This window comes from Triticum urartu, chromosome 4, assembly GCF_003073215.2.
Source record: "Triticum urartu cultivar G1812 chromosome 4, Tu2.1, whole genome shotgun sequence".
NCBI lineage: Eukaryota > Viridiplantae > Streptophyta > Magnoliopsida > Poales > Poaceae > Triticum > Triticum urartu.
The window spans coordinates 359317296-359334161 of record NC_053025.1 but is presented as its reverse complement, the minus strand read 5'-3'; positions in this window follow the sequence as shown (position 1 = coordinate 359334161).

Sequence of the window (16866 nt, the reverse complement as noted above, 5' to 3'; positions counted from 1 at the left end):
GTGAACTAGATTATTGTCTCTAGTGTAAGTGGGAGACTGAAGGAAATATGCCCTAGAGGCAATAATAAAGTTGTTATTTGTATTTCCTTATATCATGATAAATGTTTATAATTCATGCTAGAATTGTATTAATCGGAAACTTAGTACATGTGTGAATACATAAACAAACAGAGTGTCCCTAGTATTCCTCTATTTGACTAGCTCGTTAATCAAAGATGGTTAAGTTTCCTAGCCATGGACATGTGTTGTCATTTGATGAACGAGATCAAATCATTAGAGAATGATGTGATGGACTAGACCCATTCGTTAGCTTATCACTATGATCGTTTAGTTTATTGTTATTGCTTTTTTCATGACTTATACATGTTCCTCAGACTATGAGATTATGCAACTCCCGAATACCGGAGGAATGCCTTGTGTGCTATCACATGTCACAATGTAACTGGGTGATTATAAAGATGCTCTATAGGTGTCTCTGATGGTGCTTGTTGAGTTGGCATAGATCGAAATTAGGATTTGTCACTCCATGTATCAGAGAGGTATCAATGGGCCCTCTTGGTAATGAACATCACTATGAGCCTTGCAAGAAACATGACTAATGAGTTAGTCACGGGATGATGCATTACAGAATGAGTAAAGAGACTTGCTGGTGATCATATTGAACTATGTATGATGATACCGATGATCGAATCCCGAGCAAGTAACATACCGATGACAAAGGGAACAACGTATGTTGTTATGCGGTTTGACCGATAAAGATCTTCACAGAATATGTAGGAACCAATATGAGAATCCTGGTTACGCTATTGGTTATTGACTGGAGATGTGTCTCGGTGATGTGTACATAATTCTTGAACCCATAGGGTCCACACGCTTAACATTCAATGATGATATGAATTATGAGTTATGTGATTTGATGTACCTAAGATAGTTCGGAGTCCCGGATGTGATCACGGACATGAAGAGGATTCTCGAAATGGTCGAGACATAAAGATTGATATATTGGAAGGCTATGTTTGGACATCGGAAAGGTTTCGGATAGGTTCGGGCATTTTTGGAGTAACGGAGGGTTACCGGAACCCCCCGGGGAGTTAATGGGCCTTAATGGGCCATGGTGGGAGAGAGGAGGAGGCGGCCAAGTGGGAGGCGCGCGCCCCCCAAGCCCAAATCGAATTGGGAGGGGGCGACCCCCCTTTCCTTCTCTCCCTCTCCCTCTTCCTTCTTCTCCTACTCCAGCTAGGGAAGGGGGAAACCTACTCCTACTATGAGTAGGAATCCCACCATTGGGGGCGCGCCATAGGAGGCCGGCCCTCCCCTCCTCCACTCCTTTATATACAGGGGAGGGGCGCACCCCATAGACACACAAGTTGATATCTTAGCCGTGTGTGGTGCCCCCGACACAGATTTCCACCTCGGTCATATTGTCGTAGTGCTTAGCCGAAGCCCTGCGTTCGGTAACTTCATCATCACCGTCAACACGCCGTCGTGCTGAAGAAACTCTCCCTCGGCCATAGCTGGATCTAGAGTTCGAGGGACATCACCGAGCTGAACGTGTGCAGATCGCGGAGGTGCCATGCGTTCGGTACTTGATCGGTTGGATCGCGAAGACTATGGACTACATCAACCGCGTTACTTAATGCTTTCGGTCTATGAGGGTACGTAGACACACTCTCCCCTCTCGTTGCTATGAATCCCTAGATAGATCTTGCATGATCGTAGGAATTTTTTTTGAAATACTATGTTCCCCAACACTTAGCTCAAGGGGAATAAGGTGAAGACGCGGTCTTCTGAGTTCAATCTCAGCCTCCCTAACCAGACGTACAGTTGTCACAACAACTGGAACTGGTCTACCAAATCCTTGTCTTCACCAAGCAACTGGTCCGATCCCCTACTTCCTTTACTTTTCAGTTTGTCTTTGTGAAGTCATTGTTTGCTTGTTTGATCTGGTTGACTTCACTGTGTGAAGACTTACCTGTTTGGCTTCATACTGTCTTCTATTCTGATCCACACTACCTAGCTGCTGATAGTCTTCGTGCTTTCACAATACTGCTCATTTGACTATGGCTCGTGTAGTGTAGTCTACCTTCCGTTGCATATCAATAGGTTCATTTCATCTGTGAGTCTTCGAACACCTCATGTTTTGAAGACTTTCATAAAAATCGCCTATTCACCCCCCTCTAGTCGATAACTAGCACTGTCAATGTCACATGAAGCCATATACCTAGAGCCTGCAAAGGAGCCTGTTCGCGAAGAAAATGTTGCCTTCCAAATCTTCACTCAACCTATTGAAGGAGTTCATGTGCCTAATCCTTCGTCTCCTACTGGTCCTCTTGCTGGTCAGCTTCGGCCGCCGCATCGTGCCAACACTGATGCTACGGCCAGCACTGTAGCTCAAAGGCCTCAGAAGTGTGCTCATGTCCTGAATAACAGAGAGCTTCTTGCATCACTTCATCAAAAGTAGGATAGGCATCATGACTGGGTGATGTGCCAGATGCAGAGTCTTCTTGTTGATGTGAATCGCATTCGCAACCTTGCAACCAAGAACTTGTTTGTTGCACATGAAGCCTGTCGGCGTTACTGGAAGAGCCTCACAATGCTCGGTTCTGAAGACGATCTTCAAGCAGATGGCTTCATAGAGCTCTTCAAGTTTGACTCCACGCCTCCAGAATTAGCAAGTTGGCGTTCAACTCCTTCCCTTGAAGATTCCGAGTATTCATCTTCATCTCCAATTGTTGTTGTGAGCGTCATTGATGAAGAGGACGACGCCACTTCACCAGCAATGGCTTCACTGCCCCAAGATTCCGCATCAGGCCCCTCTGCACCATGAAACTCCACCATCGACCCGGCTGCCCCAACATCTTCACCAACACCGCCTGGGCACGAGTAGACACTATATGTCTTCAAACCTTTTTGGTCCTTCCTGACAAAAGGGGGAGAAGCATATAAGTTGATAGCCTTCAAGTGGGTCCATATGGGTCGGGTGCTTATAGTTGCTAAGTTTTAACAACTCTCGTTCTTGAACTATTGGCTTTTGATTTGTAACACTTAAAACTTGATGGCCGTCTACCACTTTTGTTGCTACCGTTCGATGCGATGATAAATCTCACATGAAGTCATTTTGCAGACGCCCATTTCTCATTATACATTTCATTATCTTCATTAAATTTGTGCATGCATGATGATTGTCTTCATGAGTTGAAGAAAATCTCCACAAAGCAAAACCTGCCATGAGCATTTGCATTCAAAGGCAAAACCGTTATATGCACATCTTCAGGGGTAGCCTCTTTCAACTTATGAAGCCAATGACCACATACTTTAACTTTCACATAATTTTATCCCCGTTGAAAACTTCAACCAATTTGTCATCAATCACCAAAAGGGGGGATATTGTAGGTGCATCTAGTGCAACCCCTAGATGGTTTTGGAGCATTCACGACAAACTTGGTTGAGGGACTAATGTGTTTATGAGAATTGCAGGATAACACAGGTAGTAGTCCCGCATTGATTCGGTTTACCTACTAGAGATGACCCATAAAAATGTATGAAGACATTGAAGAGAATGCTGGTTCGTGAAGACATTCACGTTGAATATAATGACGTATGGAGACATTCACTTGAAGTCTATGAAGTGCGAAGACATAGTTTCTTTCGTAGTTTCATTTTCATCTTTCATGAGTCATAGGAACCACCGAACTATTAAGTGGGGTCCAAGTAAACAAAGTTAGAAGACTGACGTGATGCTCAACCCAAATCCTATGTCTTCGACTGAAGACAATGAGAGCAAATCTTATACAGAGTTGGATGAGTCAGCTTTGCTTGTAGCCCAGGCCAAGCTGCCGCGTGTGTATGAAACCCGACCATTGGACATGTGTTGGTTCCTTATTGACCCAGGGTCATTTCGGACATATCATGTCGGGTTGCCTCCTCGCTATAAATAGCCCACACCCTACACCATTAATTGGTGGCTGCTCAGAGTTGGTGCATGGCTTTTTTCGTTTGAGAGCAACTGTAGCGACCAGACCCGAATGGATCAAGTATCTGTGCTTAAGTGTCATCCCTAGATCGGTATGCTGACACACACAGTACTCGAGGATTTATAACAGAGGTAAATCACATGTAAAAGTAACGTAAATACTATTACCTCAAACCAAATAGCGGAAGTAACAACAAGGTTGTGGATTCCCATCAATACCAACGGCAAAGTTGAGTGTAGAAATCGTAACCCTAACGTATCACTTACTCATCGTAAGAACTCCTGCAACATGAGACGTTGCACCCACAAAGGGACAGTACATTGAATGTACTGGCAAATTCACACAATAGAGAGAATTGATGAACAATGGCTATCTCTACATGCATATTTGGCTGGTGGAAAAGCTCTATGGTTATAATGTTTTTGCGAAAAGCCAATTTTTCCCTACCGCAAAGGAATAAATTTTATTTAACTATCATGGTGGTTGTTAAACATTGAGAATGGTTGACAGCATTCTCAATCCCAATTAAGTAACATCATTAAACCCAGCAAACTTAATTTAAAGTAACATGATGAGATTCACATGATAATCCAAGTACTAGATACTCAAAACGTCCATAACCAGGGAAACGGCTAATCATGATTTGTTTATACATTCTGCAGAGGTTTGCGCACTTTTCCCCACAAGACTCGATCGCCTCTGTTTGGTTTCTCGCACTACATGGTGTTTGAGAAACGGATGACCGAGACATAGTCTTTCAGAAGCGCTAGCACCTTACGATCGGTTAGACCGTTACACCTACTTTCCCCTACATCTGCTAGTCTACCACTATAAGAGTTCGCACAACTTAATCAACTATGCTAGAGCCCATAATAGGTTGTGGCTGCACACGGAAGTTTCTAGCATGAATAATCTCATGATCCCTTAGATCCTGGGTGGCGGTCCATAAAAAAATAGGCAATCCTGAAAAACCCAGGTGCCTAGACAGGCAGTCGCTGGAATACCCAGGTGCCTCAATCCACCCAGATGTGTGTTAAAGTTGCCACCTTAAGTAAACCATTAATTAACAATCTCATATCTGTCATGAATACTCTCAAACCCAATCCACGTCTACAAGCATAGCATAGCAATATGAGCAACGTAATAGTAACTCCCAAGGTTTGAATGCAGGGCTATAGGTTCCTACCTCATCAACTACTTCCCAATACCCACATGTTATCAATCCTACTCATGCAATGTTTGAGGGTGAAACTAATGCATAAAACTGGGTATGAAAGGGGATATGATCAAAGTGTGAACTTTCCTGCAATGTTGATGAAGATGATGCGCACTCAAAACTCTTGATAGATCTACTCGTCACACTCCAGTCAATCTATCATACGCAAGCAATAGAACCACACATAAGCAATCACTCAACAGATCAGAAAGATCGAAGAAGACAATTCGGAAAACATCAAAACCAAGCAAATAACTCTTGCAACATAAAACAATTTCTAACAGTACCAAAATTATTTGAATTTGGCCTTATCAGAAAGTTTAGGTCAAGAGCTTCGATTTGCAAAAAGAATCAACTCAAACGGAGCTACGAAACTCAAGTTATGATCAAACGAAGTTTAAATCTAAATCTGATCTAATTCAAAATTTGAAACTTTCAAAAACATGTTTGAGTTGTTTTAATGGATAGAGGGGATCATAACGAAGACGTGGGCGTTGGTTTCGTTGGATTTGCACAAACGAGTGAAAAGTAGTGATAGATTGACGTACATGGACTAATCTGTGAAGAAAATTATCATGAATAGGTCCCTGGCCGAAATTAACAGAAAAAGAAAACACTAAATAACAAACTTTCACTAACTAGTTCTAAGCAGAGAACGTTCTTTGGATAGATCTAACAAAAAAAAACTAAACCAGGTTTTATTGAAACAAAAGCAAAAAAACCAGGAAACCGAGCGGGATTATACCGGTTCGGTGGTTCGGCGAGAAAAACCGGCGACCGGCGACGACGGTTGGCGGCGACAGTGGGGCTACGGCGAGGGCGGCGCACTCCGGCGCGGCGGCGGCAGCAGCGCAGGAGAGCAAGCGGCGGCGCGAGGCAATGCGGCGTGGGGCGTAGGGGCGGAGTGCGGCGCGCAGGGTGGATGCACGGGACAGCAGCGGCGGCGGTCGCGGCGGATCTTCGCCGGCGCGGCGATGAGCGGGATGCGAGGCGAGGCGAGGCGAGAGGAGAGAGGAGCCGGGGCAGCGCCTTTTAAGGGGAGGGGCGAGGGGTGTCATGGGGGAGGGGGCAGGAGGAGGCCGGAGGTGGCAAGAGGTGGCACGGCCGTGGCATGGCGGCGCGGCGGCGTGCGGGAGCCGGAGTTCGTCCGGAGCTCGGGCGCGACGCGGAGCGGGCTGGGCTGGCCTGGCGCTGGCTGGGCTGTCCCAGTCGGGGAAAGTTTTTTTTAAACATTTTTCAGTCAATTAAAATAATAAAAACGAAATAACTAAAAATATTATGTAGGCATATAATATATCAAAATTTTCAGAAAAAGATTTTCTACGACATGAACATTTGTCTAGAGTGAAATAAAATTCATACAAATTCAGATAAAACAAAGAGTGCTACTGGTCTATTAAAATCCAACAAAAATCTTTTAAAAAAAATACCAAAATGATTTCAAATTAATTTTTCTCCAATTTTCTAATGTAGGGAATCATGTTACCCTATTTTCCATATTTTTTATTTTTGGAGAAAATTAATTTGAATAAAACTCAAACAATTCCAAATTGAAAATAATTTCAAAAGGACTTTGAATTTGATCCTTGAAACTCCCAACTCATATTTCATAATTTGAAGAAGTCATTTTTATCTCCTCTCGTGAAAATCATTGAGTTGCTTAAAGTTTCTGAATTGGAAATATTTTCCAAATGAAATTCAAATATTTTCAACACCCCTTGTCATTTAAATAATGGAAGAAGTCAGGTCATCTTCTCTCTAGGGTTTCGTGATGAAAAAGTATTTGAATTCACGAGAGCATAAATGCAAAAATGAAAGTTTGGGAAAGTCCTTTTATTCCCTCTCATTTAACTTTCAAAAAGTTTCGAATTTCACTCACTTTCCGTCAATCAATCAAACAGTCAATCAAATCAATCTATTTATTATAACATTCCAAAATTTACAATTTTGGGATGTTACAAACCTACCACCCTTAAAAGGAATCTCGTCCTCGAGATTCGGAGAGGCTAGCAAGAAATAGGTTAGGGTTTGGGGTCTCCTCAAAATCCATCGATCATCACACGGGGTCTGGGGTGTTACCACCCTTAGAAGCTTGGTTACGTTTCCATCAAAACTCATATACTCCATCCTTATTCTAGACAGTGTCGGTTTTCTCAGATCCTTGAGAAAATTCATTCTCTGAGCTCTTCCGGTAGTGGCATAACCTTTTCCTCAATTCTTCTGTCCTTTCACCTTGGTAAGGTTATTCTGAGATTGGGTCTTCTTAGATGATGGGTCTAGCGCCAATACTAATTAACTATCGATATCTCATGGTGTTTAACAATATAGGGTTTCTCCTGCACAAAATGGGTCTGGTTGATCCTCACCGTATAACCTACGGTTGGCAAAAGCTGCCTTGTACAAGGGAAAAAAATTCTTATACCATTCTAAGGTTTAAACAGGGTTTAATCGTCGTCTCTTTACTATAGGTAGGTCACTCAGATTTACCATCCCATATAGCAAGGCGAATAATAAGAGTAAGTCGGTATGGTGATCAATCCATCCCGCACCCAAATCATTACCTTGTATACGGTTTAGCGAATCTTGCATTCTAACACTCAGTCATCCTCACAAGCATTGCAGAATTTCTCTTGTCGACAAATGAAGTTCGGATATATCCATAGATTTTGCAAGCCAGACAAACATCTATCATTCCTTCACAACTCCCAGGTTTTGCGTAAACCCCTATAAAATCATCTGTCGACAAAGGTATATCCTCTTCCAGGGTTTTTCCTTCAGCAAGGTTGTGCTTGCTTCTTGGCAGGTCCTGGGGCCTGTGGGTTATGGCCCATCTCATCACTTCTAGTCCTTGAACTTATCATCGGGGCAACTGATCATTGTTCCAACTTCCTACTTCCTAGTATTCTTAAATCCATCCAATTGTACTGTCTTCCTTCCTTCTATTTGCACCAAACTAAGACGTGATTACTCAGACTCATCCTGGAATTTCACTTGATCCATATTTCCTACATCATACCTCCTTTATATCCAATAGTAATTCATCTCTTCATCCTCGTGGGATATCCCACATACCGAGATAAAACTTATACTTGTGAAGTCCATATTCCACTTCGTGGAACATCATTATCCTTTCCAGGTTCAAGCGTCCTTACAGGGGAAAATTATCCATCTCTGCATGGCACTTCTTCAACTGGGAAAACGTGAAACACATCATGAACTCCTAACAGTCCTTTGGGTGACTCCAACTTGTTGGCCACTTCTCCCATTCGCTCCAAAACTCGGTATGGTCCTACAAATCTCAGGGCTAACTTTCCATTAACTCCAATTCGTTTAAATCCTCGCAGATGGGGCACACGAAGACATGCTCTGTCGCCAATTTCATAGACTACCTCCTTGCGTTTTTTTAGTCTGCATAACTCTTCTGCCTGGACTGAGCTACCTTCAGTCTATCTCGAATCAACTTAACATTCTCTTCTGACTCCTTGATCACATTTGGTCCAAACAACTGACAATCTCCAACTTCATCCCACATACTCTTGGGGTATCACACATATCGAGACAAAACTCGTATTCATTTTGTCCGAAATCCACTCAGTGGAGTATCCTTATCTTTTCCAGGGGTCAAGGGTTCTTACAGGGTACTACCACCCTTAAAATGCACAAATCTTCCATAGACCATATTTCTCATATCCTCGGAAATGGTCAAAATCCTTCTTCATAGAGTAACAACTCATAAAATCCATATCAGTACCAATGATGCTAACTTTATTCACTCTCAATTGATTACAATCTCTCGCTTTTCCACTACATGTCTCAACTCAACACCTCAATATAAAAGAAAATGTTCTCACTTCTACTACTCCATTTCCTTTGTTGCAAACTCAACTATTTAGCACAAGTTTCCTTCTCCTTGGGGCATTCTCTGGCAAAGTGCCCTGCTCCGTTACAACTAAACATATTACTTCTGACAAGTATCAAGTTTTCCTTTTTGGGCAACTGTTGAGGTAGTGCCCTGACTCCTTGCACCTGTAACAGGTGATATGACTCAGGTCCTTCCTAGAATCCAATCTGCTTCTCTTCCTAGACCTTTGCATGCCAATCATGGCTTCTATTTCTTGTGGGTCATACTCTACTTCCTCTGTCGGGAATTCTACTAGATCCCCATTCAAACAATTTTGGGAGATGTGTCCTTCTTCTCCACATGAATAGCAAAACTTAGTGTAGGGTTTACTCGGGTCTTCTTTAGGTGTGTCCTCCATCTCTTCCTTCATCACAACTTCTTCTAAAACTTCCATGAGGGCTCCTTTCATTACTTCTTTCTTCTGTTGGATGGTTCGTTATACCATGGGGTAAATGTGACACTGAGCAGGATAGTGGGTAGTCCCTTCACACAAGAAACAAGTAATCTGCCTAGTTGGGCATTCTTCAACTGGGTGACTTCCTTCACAATTAGGGCACTCATCCTTGTGTTCTTTATGGGTGTGTCCGATTTCTCCACAAATCTTGCATGCGCAAGGTTTCTTCATATCCTTTCCATAAGGCTTCAACTTCTGGGACACAAGCCGAGACGTTGGCAAAGTCAACTTAAATTCTTTCCAAGTGGTTACTCCTTGCCATCCATTGATGGTTTGGTACATTCTCCACCAAGTAGCAGCACCTCTTTCAAATCACTGAAGAGCATGCTGGGTCATATCCTTTCCGACTATAAGGTTTTTCTTCATGTGATCCTCCATGTTCTGAATCCATTGGTCCATCTCCAATTGACTCATTTGTCCAGAAAATATAAGCTCATCTTCATTCATCATCTATTGGGTCCATGGGTTTGGGGTGAGATAAGAGAGATAGAGAGGGATACACACAATACAAACAAAAGTTTTGAAAGGACCGATTTTATTTGTGACTGTCGGGAAAAACATCATACAAATGACAGCTCACAAACGTCGCATCTAACGTAGGTATATGACAGGGGTTTGGTCTTCTAAAGGTCACTAAATCTTCAACGTCTCCAAACTCTTCAAGCCTTATTCATGCCTCCAATGGCTTCTTCCGATCATGCTTGTCTTCTCAAGTTCTTTTGCCAGATCATCTATGTTGACGTGAAATCTCTCGTGACATCCTTTAATATTACGGAGTTGCATTTCAAACTTCTAGGTTTCAACATCCTTGGCATGAACCATGGTCTAGTTCCTGACGAATCTTTGGTTTCTCGAGGTTTTGCTCCTCCAGCTTGGATACTCTCATCTTCAGGGTCCTGAGTTCCTCATGAAATACTTCCTTATCAAAATACTGCTTCTTGTAGGTCCATCTTAACTTCTTGATGTAACAGTCCAGATCCTGGTGATACACTTAGCTAAGGTTAAAACTTCACCTATTGTTGATAGATGCTCCATCAGCCTTCTACCATCCAATCCTTCCATGCATCTGCATGCTTAACTCAGCACGGTGACAATAGCATAAGCGGGCCATAACATCATGGATAGCTGGGTTTCTGCTCTTGTCATTTCCATGAGCTATCTCTCCATAGTTGATATCTACTGCCTTAGGGTTTTCCTTGACAGAACTTTAAGTTTTTAACTCTCCATGCTCCGGTCTTTCTCCCATACACCTTGATCTCGGGCATTGACAACTTCCATAATCAGTCAAGTTCCATAAGGCTAGCCTTCCTAGGTCATATAAATCTAGGGATTCTTCAGAGACTCCAATTCTCCTAGGCTTCAGAGTCTTCAACAGCTGTAGTTTCCATTATCATAATGTATGGAAAAAAATTCTCTTTATTCCGAATGGTCTTACATGTCTGATATCTTGTACTACTTGGAGTGGTCTCATCAGTTGAATCTTCATGTGGTCAAAAGGGGAAAGAGGTATAGTCTCACTAAAGGGGATATTTGAATAAGCTCAGAAGAGAAGAAAGGTAAAAGATCTTTTGAAAAGTAAAGTTTTAGAGGAAAATCTTTCCTATGAGCTTGCCAGTTTCTAGGGTCACGTCCTATAGTCAACATGTGCTTTGATACCATCTTGTAGCGACCCGACCCGAATGGATCAAGTCTCTGTGCTTAAGTGTCATCCCTGGATCGGTATGCTGACACACACAGTACTCGAGGATTTATAACAGAGGTAAATCACATGTAAAAGTAATGTAAATACTATTACCTCAAACCAAATAGCGGAAGTAACAATAAGGTTGTGGATTCCCATCAACACCAACGGCAAAGTTGAGTGTAGAAATCGTAACCCTAACGTATCACTTACTCGTCGTAAGAACTCCTGAAACATGAGACGTTGCAGCCACAAAGGGTCAGTACATTCAATGTACAGGCAAATTCACACCATAGAGAGAACTGATGAACAATGGCTATCTCTACATGCATATTTGGCTGGTGGAAAAGCTCTATGGTTATAATGTTTTTGCGAAAAGCCAATTTTTCCCTACCGCAAAGGAATAAATTTTATTTAACTATCATGGTGGTTGTTAAACATTGAGAATGGTTGACAACATTCTCAATCCCAATTAAGTAACATCATTAAACCCAACAAACTTAATTTAAAGTAACATGATGAGATTCACATGATAATCCAAGTACTAGATACTCAAAACGTCCATAACCGGGGACACGGCTAATCATGATTAGTTTATACACTCTGCAGAGGTTTGCGCACTTTCCCCACAAGACTCGATCGCCTCCGTTTGGTTTCTCGCACTACATGGTGTTTGAGAAACGGATGACCGAGACACAGTCTTTCAGAAGCGCTAGCACCTTACGATCGGGTAGACCATTACACCTACTTTCCCCTACATCTGCTAGTCTACCACTGTAAGAGTTCGCACAACTTAATCAACTATGCTAGGGCCCATAATAGCTTGTGGCTGCACACGGAAGTTTCTAGCATGAATAATCTCATGATCCCTTAGAGCCTGGGTGGCGGTCCATAAAAAAACAGGCAATCCTGGAATACCCAGGTGCCTAGACAGGCAATCGCTGGAATACCCAGGTGCCTCAATCCACCCAGATGTGTGTTAAAGTTGCCACCTTAAGTAAACCATTAATTAACAATCTCACATCTCTCATGAATACTCTCAAACCCACTCCACGTCTACGAGCATAGCATAGCAATATGAGCAACGTAATAGTAACTCCCACGGTTTGAATGTAGGGCTATAGGTTCCTACTTCATCAACTACTTCCCAATACCCACATGTTATCAATCCTACTCATGCAATGTTTGAGGGTGAAACTAATGCATAAAACTGGGTATGAAAGGGGATATGATCAAAGTGTGAACTTGCGCAATGTTGATGAAGATGATGCGCACTCAAACTCTTGATAGATCTACTCGTCACACTCCGGTCAATCTATCGTACGCAAGCAATAGAACCACACATAAGCAATCACTCAAGAGATCAGAAAGATCGAAGAAGACAATTCGGAAAACATCAAAACCAAGCAAATAACTCTTGCAACATAAAACAATTTCTAATAGTACCAAAATTATTTGAATTTGGCCTTATCAGAAAGTTTAGGTCAAGAGCTTCGATTTGCAAAAAGAATCAACTCAAACGGAGCTACGAAACTCAAGTTATGATCAAACGAAGTTTAAATCTAAATCTGGTCCAATTCAAAATTTAAAAATTTCAAAAACATGTTTGAGTTGTTTTAATGGATATAGGGGATCATAACGAAGACGTGGGCGTTGGTTTCGTTGGATTTGCACAAACGAGTGAAAAGTAGTGATAGATTGAAGTATAGGGACTAATCTGTGAAGAAAATTATCACGAATAGGTCCCTGGCCGAAATTAACAGAAAAAGAAAACACTAAATAACAAACGTTCGCTAACTAGTTCTAAACAAAGAACGTTCTTTGAATAGATCTAACAAAAAAACTAAACCAGGTTTTTTTTAAACAAAACCGAAAAGAAACCAGGAAACCGAGCGGGATTATACCGGTTCGGTGGTTCGGCGAGAAAAACCGGCGACCGGTGACGACGGTTGGCGGCGGCAGCGGGGCTCCGGTGAGGGCTGCGCGCTCCGGCGCGGCGGCGGCAGCGGCGCAGGAGAGCAAGCAACGGCGCGAGGCAATGCGGCGTGGGTCGGAGGTGCGGAGTGCGGCGCGCAGGGTGGAGGCGCGGGACAGCAGCGGCGGCGGTCGCGGCGGATCTTCGCCGGCGGCGGCGATGAGCGGGATGCGAGGCGAGGCGAGGCGAGGTGAGAGGAGAGAGGAGCCGGGGCGGCGCCTTTCAAGGGGAGGGGCGAGGGGTGGCGTGGGGGAGGGGGCAGGAGGAGGCCGGAGGTGGCACGGCCGTCCCATGGCGGCGCGGCGGCGTGCGGTAGCCGGAGTTCGTCCGGAGGTTGGGGACGACGCGGAGCGGGCTGGCCTGGCCTGGCGCTGGCTGGGCCGGCCCAGTCGGGGAAAGTTTTTTTTAAAAAAACATTCAATTAAAATAATAAAAACAAAATAACTAAAAATATTATATAGGCATATAATATATCAAAATTTTCAGAAAAAGATTTTCTACGACATGAACATTTTTCTAGATTCAAATAAAATTCATACAAATTCAGATAAAACAAAGAGTGCTACTGGTCTATTAAAATCCAACAAAAATCATTTTAAAAAATACCAAAATGATTTCAAATTAATTTTTCTCCAATTTTCTAATGTAGGGAATCATGTTACCCTATTTTCTATATTTTTTATTTTTGGAGAAAATTAATTTGAGTAGAACTCAAACAATTCCAAACTGAAAATAATTTCAAAAGGACTTTGAATTTGATCCTTGAAACTCCCAACTCATATTTCATAATTTGAAGAAGTCATTTTTATCTCCTCTCGTGAAAATCATTGAGTTGCTTAAAGTTTCTGAATTGGAAATATTTTCCAAATGAAATTCAAATATTTTCAATACCCCTTGTCATTTAAATAATGGAAGAAGTCATGTCATCTTCTCTCTAGGGTTTCGTGATGAAAAAGTATTTGAATTCACGGAGAGCATAAATGCAAAAAATAAAAGTTTGGGAAAGTCCTTTTATTCCCTCTCATTTAACTTTCAAAAAGTTTTGAATTTCACTCACTTTCATTCAATCAATCAAACAGTCAATCAAATCTATCTATTTATTATAACATTCCAAAATTTAGAATTTTGGGATGTTACAGCAACCCACCTCCAAAGTCTTTGAGAGAGAGATCCTTATGAGGACAAAGCTCAAAACACCTAGAGCCGAAGAGTGTTAGGCATCACTAAAGTCTTTCTGTCCGCGTGACCTGAAGACTTGTTACACTTGAGGACTATGTATCCTCCAGTTGGTTAGGCGTCACGTTCTGAGGATCCAAGAGTCGTTGTGGATTGCCGGTGAACGGAGTGTGTGAAGGTTTGGAAGTCTACCTTGAAGACTTACCAGAGTGATTGGGCGAGGACTGGGTGTCCTTAGCTCAAGGTGAATAAGGTGAAGACACAGTCTTCTGAGTTCAGTCTCATCCTCCCTAATTAGACGTACAGTTGTCACAATGATACATCTCCAACCTATCTATAATTTTTGATTGCTCAATGCTATATTACCTACTATTTTGGACTATATTGGGCTTTATTTTCCACTTTTATATTATTTTTGGGACTAACCTATTAACCGGAGGACCAGCCCAAAATTGCTATTTTTTGCCTATTTCAGTGTTTCGAAGAAACGGAATATCAAACGGAGTCCAAACGGAATGAAACCTTCGGGAACGTGATTTTCTCACCGAACGTGATCCAGGAGACTTGGACCCTACGCCAAGGCATCAGAGAGGTGGTCACGAGGGTGGGGGGCGCCCCCCCTAGGGCACACCCCCTGCCTCGTGGGCCCCTCGGAGCTCCACCGACGTACTTCTTCCTCTTATATATACCTACGTACCCCCAAACGAACAGATACAGAGCCAAAAATCTAATTCTACCACCGCAACATTCTGTATCCACGAGATCCCATCTTGGGGCCTGTTCCGGAGCTCCGCCGGAGAGGGCTGTCATCACGGAGGGCTTCTACATCATCATAGCCTCTCCGATGAAGTGTGAGTAGTTTACCTCAGACCTTCGGGTCCATAGTTAGTAGCTAGATGGCTTCTTCTCTCTTTTTGGATCTCAATACAAAGTTCTCCCCCTCTCTCGTGGAGATTTATTCGATGTAATCTTCTTCCTTTTGCGGTGTGTTTGTTGAGACCGATGAATTGTGGGCTTATGATCAAGTCTATTTATGAATAATATTTGAATCTTCTCTGAATTCTTTTATGTACGATTGGTTATCTTTGCAAGTCTCTTCGAATTATCCATTTGGTTTGGCCAACTAGATTGGTAGTTCTTGCCATGGGAGAAATGCTTAGCTTTGGGTTCGATCTTGCGGTGTCCTTTCCCAATGACAGAAGGGGCAGCAAGGCACGTATTGCATCATTGCCATCGAGGATAACAAGATGGGGTTTATTTCATATTGCATGAATTTATCTCTCTACATCATGTCATCTTGCTTAAAGCGTTACTCTATTTTTAACTTAATACTCTAGATGCATGCTAGATAGCGGTCGATGAGTGGAGTAATAGTAGTAGATGCAGAATCGTTTCGGTCTACTTGTCACGGACGTGATGCCTATATACATGATCATGCCTAGATATTCTCATAACTATGATCAATTCTGTCAATTGCTCAACAGTAATTTGTTCACCCACCGTAGAAAACTTATGCTGTTGAGAAAAGCCACTAGTGAAACCTATGGCCCCCGGGTCTATTCTCATCGTATCAATCTCCATCACTTTAATCTTGTTTTGCTTTTTACTTTGCCTTTACTTTTCACTTTGCATCTCTATACCAAAAATACCAAAATTTTATATTTATCAGAGATCACTCTCGTAAGTGACCGTGAAGGGATTGACAACCCCTAATCGTGTTGGTTGCGAGTCGCTATCGTTTTGTGCAGGTACGAGGGACTTGAGCGTGGCCTCCTACTGGATTGATACCTTGGTTCTCAAAAACTAAGGGAAATACTTACTCTACTCTGCTGCATCATCCTTTCCTCTTCGGGGAAATCCAACGCAAGCTCAAGAGGTAGCAAGAAGAATTTCTGGCGCCGTTGCCGGGGAGGTTCGCGCAAGTCAAGATTTGACTCCCGACAACGAGCTATTTCTGGCACCGTTGCCGGGGAGTCCACGCAAAAATTCAACATACCAAGTAGCCATCACAATCCCTATCTCTCGCATTACATTATTTGCCATTTGCCTCTCGTTTTCCTCTCCCCACTTTACCCTTGCCGTTTTATTCGCCCTCTCTCTCTATCGTCCCTCTCTATTTGCCTCTTTTGCCCGTTTGCTCTTGTTTGCTTGTGTGTTAGACTGCTTGTTTGTCGCGATGGCTCAAGATACTACCAAATTGTTTGACTTCACCAATACCAATAATAATGATTTCCTTAGCACTCCGATTGCTCCTCTTTCCAATACTGAATCATGTGAAATCAATACTGCTTTGTTGAATCTTGTTATGAAAGATCAATTCGCCGGCCTTCCTAGTGAAGATGCCGCTACTCATCTGAATAGCTTCGTTGATTTATGTGATATGCAAAAGAAAAAAGATGTCGATAATGATGTTGTTAAATTGAAGCTATTTCCTTTTTTGCTTAGAGATCGTGCTAAAGCTTGGTTTTCGTCTTTGCCTAAAAATAGTA